This window comes from Haliotis asinina, chromosome 8 (genome assembly GCF_037392515.1).
Source record: "Haliotis asinina isolate JCU_RB_2024 chromosome 8, JCU_Hal_asi_v2, whole genome shotgun sequence".
NCBI classification, from domain to species: domain Eukaryota; kingdom Metazoa; phylum Mollusca; class Gastropoda; order Lepetellida; family Haliotidae; genus Haliotis; species Haliotis asinina.
This window is the reverse complement of record NC_090287.1, coordinates 12,202,489-12,218,967: the sequence shown is the minus strand read 5'-3', so window position 1 is coordinate 12,218,967 and position 16,479 is coordinate 12,202,489. Positions and strand designations below refer to the sequence as shown.

The 16,479-nt window shown below is 38.9% G+C and overlaps 1 pseudogene; it reads right to left on the bottom strand.

The window, feature by feature from the left end:
• Window positions 1–6,783: 6,783 nt before the first annotated feature.
• Window positions 6,784–12,691, bottom strand: LOC137294451 (transcriptional regulator QRICH1-like; annotated as a pseudogene).
• Window positions 12,692–16,479: the final 3,788 nt, after the last annotated feature.

Below are 16,479 nucleotides of genomic sequence, written 5' to 3'. Positions count from 1 at the left end.
TCCATGTACAGTTACACTTTGAGTGAGGTCAAAAAGGTTTGTTGTATGTATTAACATAGTGTCAGCTTCATTATAAAGCTATATGAATAATATTGTTATAAAAGAGATTCCCTTACCGGGCATCATTCTCCGAGTTTGTTGGTCCACAATCCATATCTGTAAATCAAATAACTGACACAACGATTCTTTCAGAAATATGAAACTTGAGGTGTGATGATAATGTCAATGCATTGTAGGGCTAACACATGCAACATGTACTGATGGACAAGGTTTTAATGGTTATAAAACAAATATCAAACCATGAAACTGATTAACTGGTACAACTGGATACACAGAACTGACACAGAACATAGGATACTAGATAATTTGATGAACTAATAAATGTATGATGTGACTTGGTTGAAATATTTCTGGAGTACAGATTATATGAATAGATATAACGAAGACATATATGCGGAATATCTCTGGGTACCCATGTTAAAACAAATATTGTAGAAACCAACCATATTTCAGAAACGTATTTCTCGTGATTTTAGGCTGTTTTTCTTGACAATTACTTGTCGCAATGTCCACAAAGAACTGTGTCCCTGCAGCAGAAAGTGCCACGAATAGTCTACAGAAATTATGCATGTACAAATCATAGCCAAAGGGTCAGTGGGATTGTGCTTCATTCTTCATTCACATTGACAAATGAATTAAGGTTTCAAAGAAATTGTGACACATCACCAAATTATATTAGTAATAGTAGTAAAGTTAACTTAAAGGGTAGATAGGGATAGTAGATCTGGGTGTATAACTGAAAAGAACAAACAATGTTAATATTTCTAACCCCCGTGCATGTTGTGAGCACAGTGCGTAAATTACTTACATGCTTACATGGTACGTGTGTGTGTGTGTGGGGGGGGTGGGGGGGTCCATCCAGCAGAAATATATCCGGATACTACCTTCTCCTGACAGGATTTTAGAAAATAACTTATTTGCCACAATAAAGTTTCCCATGAGTGCTAAATCAGTAGGACTCATGACGCTCGGGCATGTTAAAGTAAGGTGAACATGTTTTCACAATTAATCACTGTTAATAATCACAAGGTCTACATATTGATGCTTGACACTGAGAAAAAGCAATCAGTGACGCTAATGCGATGAAAAGACTGCTAAAACCATAACTGCTCACTGTTGTCACTTTGAGTACTTACATTCAATCCGCTCAATTCCACTTTTCACACTCCCCTTTGATGTCGGCAATGTAAACAAATAAACGAATGGCGACAGGATCACGTCCACGCGAGACTATCTAATTGTTAACAAAACAACTCACAACAGGGTGTACCTTCCTCTTTTGTTGTAGAACGAGGAAATCTACTGTCAAATGGTCACATTAGATTTATTTTAAAAAACACAATGACAAAACTGTCTATTTCCCGTGAGTGTTAGCGAGACGCCATCTTGTTTGGCGGGTAGGAACAAATTTGTTTTCCTAGCAATTATTTTTCAAAACTTTAAGCATAAGATGGCTGCGTCGTGTAAACTTTGCCATGGCCACCTCACTTTCCCCAAAAGCACTCGACGAAAGAATTCGCAACTTGGAGAAGAAAGCAGAGAACGGATGCGAGCAACTCGGAGTACATCGGATGTGTCAGGTAAGACCGAGGGTATTTTATTGTAAATAACGTTTAAAGAAATATTGCGTTAATGACAGAAATCCGGATAGATTATAAAGTTTATCCCGCGAATGTATATTTTCGCTCGTATTATTTTTAAATGCTATCGTTAAATCTAAGTAAAATAGGCCTGAAAAAATAAGTTTGTTTATATTCCATTTCAATAGATCGACATGGTATAGAATACACCAAGCTTGTATTTGTAAGTAACTATCTTAGTACTAACCACAAGTATTTATTTAAGTTTAAAGGGGCAGACTTTTGATTTTAGTGCTCCTGTTAATAGTTTGCAAATTTTAGCGTTGCAACTCGGTTAACACTTGTACAAAAGGTGTGTGTGTGTGGAGGGGGGGGGGGGGGGAGATGAATTACGATCTGCATCAAAAAGATCCGCCATATGTAGTGGTTCACTCATGGGTTTACTGGGTATTGCAAGATGTATTTCACCAATTCAGATATATTTTAAAGAATGATAAAAATGATGGGCTTTTACAATGGCAACATTTCGGTGTAATTTATTAAATGCAATCCTGGATCATTAGTGAAATGAAATTGTTTACCCCCAAATTCGCTCAGAGGGGTCAGATGTGTTTCTGAACTATTTGAGGCAAACACTAAATTCATATAAGAAACTGTTAGCTCTGCGTAGGATACATTTAAAATTTCATGTAATTTTTCAATAATTTAATACATACGTGTTGAGCATAATCATATATATATACCTGTTATATTTAATGTATTTGATTTACTCTTTTAGGCTGTTGTGAGAAAAATCTGGACACGACTGCTCCTGGAGGATCACCCTTGTCTATCGAAGGTATGTGCTCATGTTACTAGGTAATTTCACTTTGAATATTTCATTAATTCACTTCCCTACGTACGTTTTCTCAAAATGAAAAATACATGAAAGTATCATTTGCAAATGGATTTGAATAGCCGGTAAACTAAATCAGTTTAACATTACACCTGTGTGAAATTGCCATCAAACTGACCCCTTGATTTTACAATGCTTAATTGCTGCAAGGTTATGTCATGTGATATAACTAAACTTCTTTTATCATGATCTTTATGTCAGTTGTTCACTTACCGGTTGCATAACTTTGGCAAACAGGATGTACATAGAATTTGCACGAAATAACACAAAGGATGGTTAGCCTTTTTGGAAGTTATTTTAAATCATTTAACTACAAAATGGTAAACTTTCAGAACAATATATGTATTCAAAGTTATAAATCTGCAGTTTACTTGGTTGTATAATTTTCACTGACGATCGTTAATTTTAATAGACATTGTGTTGAATGCATGATTGAATGAAGTGCAAGAAAAATGACATTTGTTTTTATTTCAGTAAAGCCGATGACGAGGACTCTATGAATATAGTAGTCAAAGAAACAAGTGACTATATCACGACCAAGGATGGTCAATAGCATCTTGTGAAGGTAATTTTCACTCACCTGCCTGTCATTATAAATAGTTAATGATTTAAATAATAGTGTAAAGACAGATTTATGGATGTTAACTTCAGTAACCAAGCCAGCATGGCATATATAAATACCTTTGCCTAACAGATGAACTAAAATGTGTGAAACATGCTGTATAGTACTTTAAACATTTATTTTCAGAAGCGCTTTGTAGAGTGTGGCGGAACAGGCGTGATGATCTCAGTAGACAAGAAACCGGAAAGAAAGTGTCACACAGAACAGCAGCAAAAAACCAAAAAAAAACCAAAAAGAATGAAATCCGTAAGTATATCTATTCGAATAATAACATGTAACAATCCTTCTCATTACAATGTGTGACAGATTCTAAGTTCCGGAAATATACATTTAAAATGTTTATGGATTATTGCTTTTTACATTCTTAAGATATGTAACACATGATTCAGATCATAATTTCATAAATCATAACATAAGAATCAAGTCAGTTAATGGTGATATATAAACATGTTATTACACTTCAGTGACTTCATGTCACTTCAGAGCAACAGATTGTGTGTCCATAAGAAAATAGGATATGTCATTAAATGTGATGAACTGCTTAACTTGTGTTGGGGGTGATTAATGAAGTAAATAATTTTTCACGACACTTCCATTTTAATAATTTGCAATCCATCTTAGCATTATGGTTTATCTGTTGATTGATTTTTGTTTAATTTTCAGAAAATTGCACTGCGCATGAAAAGCCTGAAAACTATTGACTGGCCAGATCGACGAAAGGAAAGGGTTTCAACTATACTTACCTTGGAATTGACTTCACCAGTTGTGAGTGATGAAGAAGATGCCAATTCATTGCTCTCTTACCCCTTTACCTGGGAATCTAAACTCAAGATGTCTGCACTGGACTCAGCCACAATTTTCAACGCCACCACCAAAGCTAAGGCCAACATGAAGACCAGGATGCGGCATCCAACCACAATGACAGAGATATCCGCTCAAGGATGCCCAAGTGGGCTAGTAAATAGCTAATCGATCACATGAACGTAATTTTATCTGTGATCAATTAAATTTGAATTATTCTCAATGTAAAACTTTAATAGTTTTGATATTCTGATTGTATTTCAATTAATACAATTTTATTCAATCTTAATTTTTATCTATTTTCCAAGAGACCTTTATTTACTTTAAATACATTTTTTGTACTTTCAATGTAACCTAAGTTCTTTATTGCATTTTATTTCATTGTTGTATTGTATTGCATGTTGTGTGTTAATATATGTTTAGCATTGACTGACTGGGGTGTGTTTTTCTGTGTCAGCGTGAGGAGGTGCAGGAGGAGTCAAGGGATGCAACTGTTATAGCATGTTTTTAGAAATATTTTTGTCATAAGTTACAAATGTTGATCTGTTATCTAGTGCTATATCTTTTCATTATTTATTAGATATATGTTTGATCCATATTTGTCTGAAAATAAAACAGTGAATCTTATTGTATCTTTTGTTTTTCTTTATGTATACGTGATGATTGTACACAAACTCCTTATATTGTCTTTGCCAACCAGGAGTAACAAGAATGTTATATGCAATGACACACATTGAATGACTCCTGTGAACCCGAGTAAATGAAATGCTGTGGAAAGTTTTCTGGCAACAGAAACTCTGCGGAAACCTGATGGAGTCTTGGTGACTGAAACCCTGCGGAAACCTGATGGATCTCTAACTTAACTTAAACTCAACGGAAACTTGTTGGAGCATGGGTAACGGATACCGTGCGGAAACCCTTAGAAAGTGGGTAATTGACAGTTTCCGTCATTGCGGAAACTCAGTGTAAAAGAACGGAAACTCACTGGATTCTTGGTGGAAACTTAAGTTTCAGTCCACTTTCCATCAGGTTTCCGCACTGCGGAAACCAGGTTATTTTTGCTGTGCTCTGTTCATTAAATGTGTACTGAATTGTAGATAGACTTCTCAATGGATGTGTCAAGAGTGTTTTTATTACAGCCGTTTTCTGTATTGCAGCTCTTTTTTGTTTTTGTATTTATTGTTTTTTAGGAACCACTTTACCATAAGAACAAATACGCCACAGCTACTTCCATCCGCCTGTAGGCTACAGGGCACTTCTTTTTGTGTCCAGCATGCATCCCCAGGATATCGTTTTTTTCATGAACTCCCTGTAATATATATATTTTGAAAGGTATGTCTAATGTAGACACAGTACCGTTTCACATTCAGTACATTTACGATGATATATATTTTTGTATAAAACACATAAATGATTGCTGTGGGCAAAATACCAGGAACTGGACATGACATGCCCCTAAACGTAATGTGATTTGTGCCCTGTCCACGTATTGGTTGTGTTCTACAGACTGTTCCCAAGAACATAGCCTGGTACAGATATGGCAAATGTCCGAGGCATCTATTAAGCCCAACAGCAAAACTGTGTATCTGGTTTTTTTTTAATATGCATGTACAACGCATATGAGTAAAGAGGTACTCCTCTGCGGAATCACGGCATTATATTAATTTTGATTGGTTAGATTAGATGATTAGTCTGGCAAATAGAAAGAATATTAGGTAAGTGGACACCTATTAAATGTAATAAACCTAAGAAAAGTTGCCTGACGACTATAGTCATCACAAATAGTTGACGAATAATTGACGAGTGACATTGGCGTAGTCGTGAGTATCAGGTACTGTTGGGTCCGTCTTGTCGAATTGAGGCTTCACTTGCAATTAAATGTCGACTTCACTCGCAATCCATCGTGGAAAAGTTAACTACCGACGTCTTCAGCCTGACCAGCATTACCCAACAAAGATAATGGCCGTTATGTCATTGTGACAGGTACATACCATATTGTGTATAGAACGGCAGTGTACAGGGAGGCTGGAACCCTCACAGATATACTTATGTCACGTTGTAAGTTGGACCATTTTAGGTGGATGTAACGGAAGAGGTCAAATTGTTAGTACTTACCGCCAGTGTTAAATGTATCTTGTAGCTCTCACTGTTGACTTTATGGAATCCAGAATACGTATATCATGCGTCCTCATATTGGCAACCATAAGTATCCAGTGGTGACTAGTGCAGATCGACAGAAGGACCTAGTGGTATTCTGCAAGTGGTACCTATATCGAAGTCAAAACTCATTACTGTCAGAGCATTTATTTATCACCTTTATATAACCTCAGGTGAATTTCATAACTGCAAAAAGTTACATGTAAAACGACGACATATGCCAGATGATACTTACCTGATTGAAAAAAAACAGAACGTTGAACAGAAAACTGTTTCTTTTAATACACCAAGACTATGTCAAGTTATCCATTCTCCGTTAAATTGCAACATGATTTGAATGCCGATAGCGTTGACAGACATAACAAGGACAGTTCATGCTTCTCTAATTGTCATACTTAAAACAAAGTTACGTGAACGTTCTTGACATTTGAATAGATGTAATCATTTTGCTGACTCTCCAATAGTTGGAGTATAAATATCAAATCGTCCCATAGTTTTCCTAGAATGATTACCCTCCCATAGTTCAAGAAGAGCGATGACCCTCCCATAATACAGCAGGATTTGCACAAAATTATGTAGTGACAAATTCCCGGACGACCTTACACCAGGAAATGCGTTTTATGTTCTCAACTGTCTTAATAAATAACAATAGATTATGTCATGGCCGGTATAACGTTTATTCTCAACTCAGAATGTCAGCGACAAGACAACACCGTCCCTCAGAACAAGTTTCAAATCACGTTCCTTTTCCGAAGCAGTGCCGTCATCACTCTTGTTGGTGGTGGTCAAAACTGGTGCAGCTGTTGGTGACGGTGCCGTGTCTGTCTCAGTAGGCTTGCTGACTGTCGATAGAGCCGCGCATGTACTTTTACTGGACTTCCTCTGAATGACACCATCTACGCGGGCTTCCATCTCTGCTGAGGTCCTCTACAATAAAGGAATGAATTATAGGTTGTGGAAATAGTTCCCTTGAGATTTTTCTTATGTGCACACTGAACGATTTTCATTCTTTATATTTCGGAAAAGCAAACAATACAAACAACATTCAAATGTATCAGCTAGCCATGCCTTGTAGCTTCAGATTGCCAGAGACTTGTGTCCTGTCCTCTCAGCTATCAGCTGCTCGTCTAGGCCAGAATCATAGAGACGTGTTACTGTAGTCGCCCTCAGTGAATGATTTGAATAAAATCCACCAAATCCTGCCATTTTACACAGTCGTCCGACAGTGCCTCTCAAAGGGTGCAACCCAACCGGAATATCTGCATACCACGCATCTCTTCGAATAAATTTCAGAGGCCTCAAGTAAAATGCGGTGCACTTTCCGTCTTTAGGTCTTAAAATAGGATCAATTTTCAAATGTAATTACCATAAACACACGTTTCCAAAGTGTGAAGGGAGGGAGTTTAGTTTTACGCCGCACTCAGCAATATTCCAGCTATATGGCGGCGGTCTGTAAATAATCGAGTCTGGACCAGACAATCCAGTGATCAACAACATGAGTATCGATCTGCGCAATTGGGAACCGATGACATGTGCCAACCAAGTCAGCGAGCCGGACCATCCGATCCCGTTAGTCTCTTACGACAAGCTGAGTCGCCCTTTATCGCAAGCATGGGTTTCTGAAGGCTTACTCTACCCCGGGACCTTCACGGGTCTCCAAAGAGTGAAACATAGTATAGTTAAAGTGATTAATGATACTGTCCCTTGCATAGATTTAAGCATCTCATTTTAATTATGCGTTAGTGAGTGAGTCTACTTTTACGTCGCACTCAACAATATTGTAGCGTCATGGCGGCGGTCTGTGAATAATCGAGTCTGGACAAACAAGTGATCAGTAACATGAGCAATTGGAATTAATATACGATTATGTGTGTCAAACAAGTCAGCGAACCTGAACACTCGACCCGTTAGTCGCTTCTTACTAGCAAACAAGGATAAGATGGACTGGAGCAGAAAGAGTTTTACGAGAAGCATGCGCTGTATACGGCAATGACTAAACCCATTTGGTTTGTAAAAGGTAGAGCAGATGAAACTAATTCTGCGCGTAGCTCATAAGACTCCGACGTCTATACAAACTATGAAGATATATCAGGAAGCATATTTTCCTGCCAAATCCATTGATAACTCACCTGAGTGACACGTATTTTTCATAAAGCTGGACAAGGCATCTGTCTGGACGCACTAAATTCTGGGAGACGTAGACACATTTTCTTTGACACTTTCGATGTTTTAAGCCACCTCTTTTGGTTTTCGATACATCCTCCATGTATCTGAGACGTTTTGACCCATCTACACCTACTGTTATTTCGAACTGTGAGTTTGGACCCGTTCTGAGATACCTATGCTCATCGCCTTCTCTAGGAGCACAATTGAGGCCAATGAGGTACATCACTGTATCTAATAGCTGTTGCGGACTGTGCTCCCCTAAGATCTCCTCCCACAACACGTCCTCCTTATCTACACTGATCACTTCAGCCTGTCTTTTCTCTATTCCAATTCCGTGTCTAGCCAGCGACTTCATTCTTGCATCTAACAAAGACCTTAATCCCTGAAAGAAGTAAGACTCGAAAAGGTTTAAATGCGTCCATTTCTTCTGATGTAATACTGCAGAGAAGAGACAATTTCGTAAAGCGTATTTCCACGATATTCCTCGAACTTCTGATTTCTGACCTCAGCTATGAAAAACATCAAGTTTTATTTAGTTCACATTCCTTCTGAGCCAGTGGCATAATGCCAGGGTTTAAATCCATATCCTCTCTCCTACCCCTCTTACGCCGTTCTCTCACCCACACTTGATACAAACGAAGTGCCCACTCACTCTTGCTTTCAGTATTCGATGAATATGCTGAGTCGCACAATTTCTTAATGTCAAAATCTGATGCTGGCTGGCCAAACCTTGCTGAATTAAAATCTACGCTATGTTCTGGAGTTTCAGGTGTCGGGGGTTCTTTTCACGTCACTTGCGGGGGAGGGTTACAGGGCAACATATTAAAAAGGTTGGATTCAATTTCTTGGCTTGCTTTGTACAAATCAGTATCAGAACCAGAAGAAAAAGCTTCAAGATCAACCAGTTCACATTTTCCCACATCAAAGTTTGGAAGTGCATTATAATCACAATCAGAATTTAATAACATCTCAAAATCTGAATTAACGTCAACCTCAAAAGTGTCTGTGAAACGGTGTTGTGTAACAAACACGTCGATGTCGGAATCACTCATACTGCATAGGCCTACCGCGTCCCACGATGTTCACTGATGTACGTGTCATGATGTACGTGAATATATAACCACCGCCCTCCCATAGTTGAGCACGTTTATTTGCGTGTTTTAACGACACTTTTGGTCATGGCCATGTACAGCTAGAACAGTCCTCCATTAGTTTGGCTCGTGAACCTCGCTATTATTTTCGCACGTGAAACTTGTCTCGGCCTAACGGCCTCGAACAAGCTTCACGTGCGAAAATAATAGCGAGGTTTCGGACATTCTCCTATACATAATGCCATACATCACTGTTTCTCCACATGCAATTAATACATGTAATTATAACTAAATTCATTCCTCTATTTAAAGGGATTCAGCATGAACACATTTATGGTAACAGCGTGTGCGTGCATGGTGGGCGAACTGGTTGAGGCACCAGGCTCGTGATCTAGCAAGTTTGAGGTGTCGGTATCGAGCCCAACTATACTGACGCTTTAAGTGTTGTCACAAATCCTAGTGTACAGTACACGACCCTGTACGCTTAAAAGAATACAAGAATCCGTTGGCAGATGACCAGATGATGGACAGTGAAATACGTGCAAACACCTAGTTACGGGTTCAGGAATGCGCAGTAAAATTGGACAAAGCACTGTATGCGTCCCAGCTGATATATGCTGATATATAGCAATTGTATCATTATTAATATTGTGTCAGCTCATTCTATACTTGCTTGTATCTCTATATTTTAACATGGGAGCGACGTTCGTCCATTCATGACTTGTATATTTTCATGAATAAAATATGTTTAAAGAAACAATGCAATGCGCCCGCCCCAAACCCCCAGACACAATACATATTATGAAACTGTGAAAATATAGACTTGCCACATATTCTACACTTGCATGGGTTTTCTTGGACATATTTATGTATTTTTGGGTCTGTATGACAGATTATGGATAGCTTATACGTACTACTTACCTTCTATAATCAATACTCTAGTGTCGCACAAGATACCTACTGCAGCGGATACCTTTGTATAACACCAGTTTAGGCTGCAGAAAAATAATTAAACGTTTCTCGGGCACATGTTTTTCAAACGTGACGAGGGCGGTTGGACCTTGTTTTTTAATTTTTGATAGAAAAAAAGGTGACGAGAGAGGGAAACGTTTTTATTTTTTCTCTCTCAGTAATACCGCTTGGAAAGTTTAGCACATGTTAATGAGTTGTAGATTCAGTACAACTCGTTCTTACAGACACTGATTCTTATAGTGGACAAATGTATGAACGGGACGAGGCAAAGTCAAACTTATTAATTTTAAAATGACAATAAAAATTGTTACGCTCACAAATAATATTTCACTCTTTTATATAGCCTTAAAGCATCAACATGTCTGGTTCAGTGCATAACTAATGCCCAAGCTGATACCAATCGATCAGTCCAGAGGAATCAATTAGACAAATGGTTATGTTTATTCAGTATATTTATTACAAGTTCAGCAGAGATATAAGAAGAAAGTAAGTAATAAATAGTAAATAATAAATATGGTACTATGTTCATCATGACCATTCGTGACATATTAAGCACAGCGTTTCCACAGAATTTACAAAACAAAATATTTGCATCTCTAGCATGTACTACTTATGGCCATTATCATTATAACTGATCGTGTACATTCTTGACACTTTATGCACAGGATGTATATGTAAGCCTGATACAAGACCCCTTCATCTTGTGAGGAGATTTTCAAAGGTAAACATATCATGGATTTGAATGAATATTGGCGGTAATGTCTGCTTACGGTTTGGTGAAAGTGCATTAAAGTACAAGTATAAACAGTAGCACTTTCAAAATTTAATAGTGAGTGCTGTTAAGGTGGAGGCATGTTCTACTTTCCAACTGAGAAATGTATTCGTGTAATATGCGTCTCTCTCTCTCTCTCTCTCTCTCTCTCTCTCTCTCTCTCTCTCTCTCTCTCTCTCTCTCTCTCTCTCTCTCTCTCTCTCTCTCTCTCTCTCTCTCTCTCTCTCTCTCTCTCTCTCTCTCTGCCTGATTACATTGTGGAGATCAGTTCCGTAGCCCCTACTATTGGACAATATGACGGAATATCTTGATTGGGAATAATATATAACTGATAATTTATTTAAAAAGACATTCGAGAACCAAAAATATAATATTGCAATAATAGAATACTCCCCCAGGGCCCAGTTCAATGTAGCGCTTGTCTTCCGACCGCACAAGGGCTTGTAACCGGTGTACAAGCGATCTACCAATCATAGCACGTCTTGCAAAGCGGGGAAGGAAATTATCCAGTCGTGTATATTGTACCACAATATACACGACGTCGTGTATATAGACGATTCGAAGCAAGCTTCTCTCTTAGAATACCAAACAGGGATCAGTCAATATAAATTCAAGGGACAACATTTAATTCACAAGTCTCCGTATTGCTAGCTGTGTGTTTTCTTACGATGCACAACACAGTCAATCAGTTCGTCCCCTAAATCTGCCACCTACTGGGACTGTCGATTAGATAGACGTAGCCCAGTCAGTGTTTATGTCCGTGGCTTATACACCTATTTCCACCTGACGATTTGAAGACGACTGTTTGTGTCGAGACGATCCGACTGGCATTTCTTAGTACAGACCCGTAATTCATCCTGGAATATTACCTCAACGGTTTCGAATTCAAGACGGTATAATTTACATGGCAGGCATATCAATAAACACTCAGATTGTGTTTAACGATAATAACAGACGATTTCAAATTGCTGTAATGATAGATGTTACACTCTGGTGAAGACAATCGTAGAGTAATATCACGTGCCTTCAAATAGATTAGTCGAGGTCACTCCACTTGTGCTTCCCTACTGCGCACCCCTACCATCTAAACCTGTACCTATCCGCCTACATCCCTACTCCCAACTATCACCCACAGCACGACTACGCGTCTACATCCCTCACCCACTACACCCCTTGCGTAGATTAGTCTTGATACTACTTACTGGATCATCTTGCCCAGACGAGATAACTTACCGACCACCGCCACGGAGTAAATAGCCGAGTCCGGCGTCAAACAACATAGACACACAATATAATCGTCATCCGATACGCCTCTAGTCATAACCAACCTCACAAATGCTACATCCCCACTGAACCACTGCACCATACGCACCACCTCCTCCTCCGCTACGCACCCACTCAACCACTTCAGCCCTTGCTATTCATCCAGTTCACCCCCAATCACAAAATACAGCCCTACTCATCTGCTACCCACCTGCTCACCCACTACATTCCTAGACATCTGCTACCCATGTTCACCCACTAGTGCCCACCTCATAAGATACGTACCAACTCACCTGCCTCAGCCCTCCTCATCCGCTACGTACCTACTCACCCACTTCAGCCCTCCACATCCACTGTACACCTACTCACCCACTTCAGCTCTCTTCATTCGCTACGCGCCCTCTTCATCCCCAATCACATACTACAGCTCTGCGCAGCTACTAACACACTATTCCCTAATCACCCACCGCAGGCCTCCCCATCCACTTCACCCCTAATCAACCACCACAGACCTCATCATCCACTATAGCCCTCCTCACCTAGCTCTCCAGTACTCGCCAACTATAGTTTTTTCTCATCCACTTCTCCCTAATTCACCAGCTAAACTCCTAACTATCAATTCCACACTCTCGCTAAACCTTACCCATTCATCCACAAGTCATGTATACGGACCAGCCCCGCCACACCGCTTCACCTGATGGTGTCTTTGACCATGATTCATTCCGCTCCAATGAACACACAAACGCGTATTATTTATTAACGTGAACTTGATCCATATCGACACACGTACAGTCCAGTCAAATGGGACCGAATGAATCTAAACTCTGGACCGATCACGCTGATAACTGATTCTCCTCATTGTCACCCAAGACACCTACACATCACATGGGTATTCATTGATGCTCAGGCAATATGTCTGCCTTAATTTGATTTCGTTGCGAGATAATACAATAACAAATGCAGATAAAACCATCTGTGTTAATGAAAGTGCAGCAGAAAGGTCGTGAGAGAATATACAAACCGGAGAATAGAGGGGAAGATCACAACAAATGAAATGTTTGTTCTTTGAGGTAGCCTAGGTGTTAACGTTCGTTCGTCACGCCGCCGAAAGCGTGGGTTCGATTCCCCACATGGGTACAATGCGTGACGCTCATTTCTGGTGTCCCCAGCCGAGATATTGCCTGAGTATTAGAAACAGCGGCGTAAAACCAAATTCAGTCACTTACTTTGAAAGTTCTGCTCAATTTGATGTAAAGAGGCGGTATTAAGCATCGTGTCTGTAATTCATAGACACTTCTCGGAAATCTCTTGACAGACAGAAACTGAAACTCTTCGTGCACGTGTACACGTTCATTGATTCAAATGATAATGTTCAAGTAATAGCGATGTATTCATATTGTCCTTTATAATAGGAATATTTAAAATTAGACTAAAATATTTACTATAGAAATTTACAACCAGAGTTTCTTTATAGTAGATTGAGATGTTCGACCAGAAATGATCTGTTGTTGATACTTTACTTATGTATCAATTATATATGTTCTAGATCTGTATCAATATATGTTCTAGATCTGTATACCGCGGGAGGGGTTAACGTGTGCAAGAGACATATACAAACATGTTGTGCTCATTACTATTTGTAAGTGTCACGAGGCCCTTGTCACTTTCACATCGTGTTGCTATGACTCTATATCTCTTCACTCAAGTAGTGTTTGTAAATAAATTATGTAGCTGTGATTAGCTATGTGGGCTTCTTTGTTCTGATGCTTTCACTTGGCTGTGGTTGAGTGATCGTCTAATGCTCTGTCATTTGCACAGCAATGCTCCCACTATAACCATGCTTGAGTGAGCGAATGAATTTAGGTTTACCCCGCAGCGATCAATATCCCCCGATAATTGTGCTGGAAACCAATGAGTGAGTGAGTGAAATTAGGTTTACGCTGCAGCGGTCAATATTCCTCTATAGTTGTGCTTGAAACCTATGAGTGAGTGAGGGAGTGAGTTTAGGTTTACGCCGCAGTGATTAATATTCACCAGCAATTGTGCTAGACATCAACGAGTCTGGGTGTATGTTTAGCTTTACGAACGCTGTAACCACTGGGTTACCACACAGCGCCCATAAATCTATGACAGTGCGTTGAAATCACAGATGTATGTGGGGATACATACAGGTCTATAAGGTTTACCTTATACCTTATGTTTTTTTAAAAGGGGTTGACCTTTCAGACCTGCATCACTCCCGGTTGTCGCGTATAGCTGTCTCACCACGACATATCGGCATTATCGGAAGCGGCGTCAAATACTACTCACTCTTTTACAGATGAAGTACATGTGCTGGGATGCGTATCGCCAAACAAATGATGTCAGGAAAATATATTATTAATGTTGAACTTGTTTCTCGGGGACATGTTTTTCAAAAGTGACGAGCTCGAGGGCGATAGGACATTTTGAAAAAGAAAATCATAAAAAAACAGTGACGAGGTAGGAACACAGGATTAGGTTTTATCTCTCATAAATACAGTGTGGGAAGTTTAGCAGATGTTTATCAGTTGTAGATTCACATTCGTTCTTGCAGACAATCGTTCTTAAAGTGGACAAATGGATGATAGGGACGCGGCCAAGTCAAAGTTACTTCTTTTTTTTTAAAAATGGCATTAAAAATGTTAAGCGCACAAATAAAAGTGATGTGCCGTTGCCCGAGAAACATTTCACTTTTGTATTTAGCCTAACAGTGATTAAATATGCTATCATTGCAACTGCTATAGCGAGCAACTTCACATGGCATTCGTTTGCCTGTAACAGCCAGTATTGGTTACTGGGGACCCTTGAATATATACCTGAAAACCAAGGATATAATATGCAAAAAAGACATCAATCTTAACACTGTGACGTGAGTGTCACGATACGTGAATTATACAAAGTTGTTGTTTTCTTGTCAAAATTACTAATACCGGCATGAACGCATGATGATTACACAACAGACAATAACCAATCGGATCTTGATATTTGATGAACCAGACTCCATCTTACTTTAACACATAGTTTTTTCGGACGATTATTTCCTGTTTTTCCATACATGGTTTATCTGGACGATTGTTTCCTTTACTGTCATGCATAGTTTATCTGGACGATTGTTTCCTGCACATTCAAACATAGTTTATGTGGACGATTGTTTCCTGTACAGTCAAACAAAGTTTATCTAGACGATTGTTTCCTTTACTTTCATGCATAGTGTATCTGGACGATTGTTTCCTGTACAGTCAAACATAGTTTATCTGGATAATTGTTTCCTTTACTTTCACACATAGTTTATCTGGACGATTGTTTCCTGTACATTCAAACATAGTTTATCTGGACGATTGTTTCCTGTACAGTCAAACATAGTTTATCTGGATGATTGTTTCCTGTACATTCAAACATTGTTTATCTGGATAATTGTTTCCTTTACTTTCACACAAAGTGTAACATACCAAAGTAACCACAACAGAAGAATAGTTTGTTTTGCAAAACTTTATTCCTCCCCTTAAGATATAAGTAACCCCAATACCTATACTAAACTAATTCTACAGGAGCAAATACAACTAACTAATCTAACTACCTAACCTAGCTACATATACAGTTCTGTTTACCACTTATGTTGCTAAAGTTATAATAACACTGCTACTACTAACTACACTAAAATCCTAATACCCTCACTAATATAGATAATGATTACATATAATCCCAATTGGAAACTAAACAGTGAGTGAGTGAGTTAAAATTTAATGTCACATCGGCAATATTTCAGCCATATCGTGACGGGAACGGAACATTAAAATGGAATATATGAGTATTATAACAATCAGTCGACGAAGGACAGTAAAACAACTAGAACATCACAGAAATGAATGTAAAACTAGTAGCTATGCCTAAAACAATTTATCTATAGAGGACAATACAATATAAAACCGGGCTATAGATTGCCAACAACTGAAGGTAGATCACCATACTAGGGACCATGGGGACTTACAGTACTTTTGCTACCTGCATGGGCCCTAGCTGGATTTACATCATCCCCTCAGCCGTCAGCAATTTCGGAAATCTAGCCATACAATAAAAAT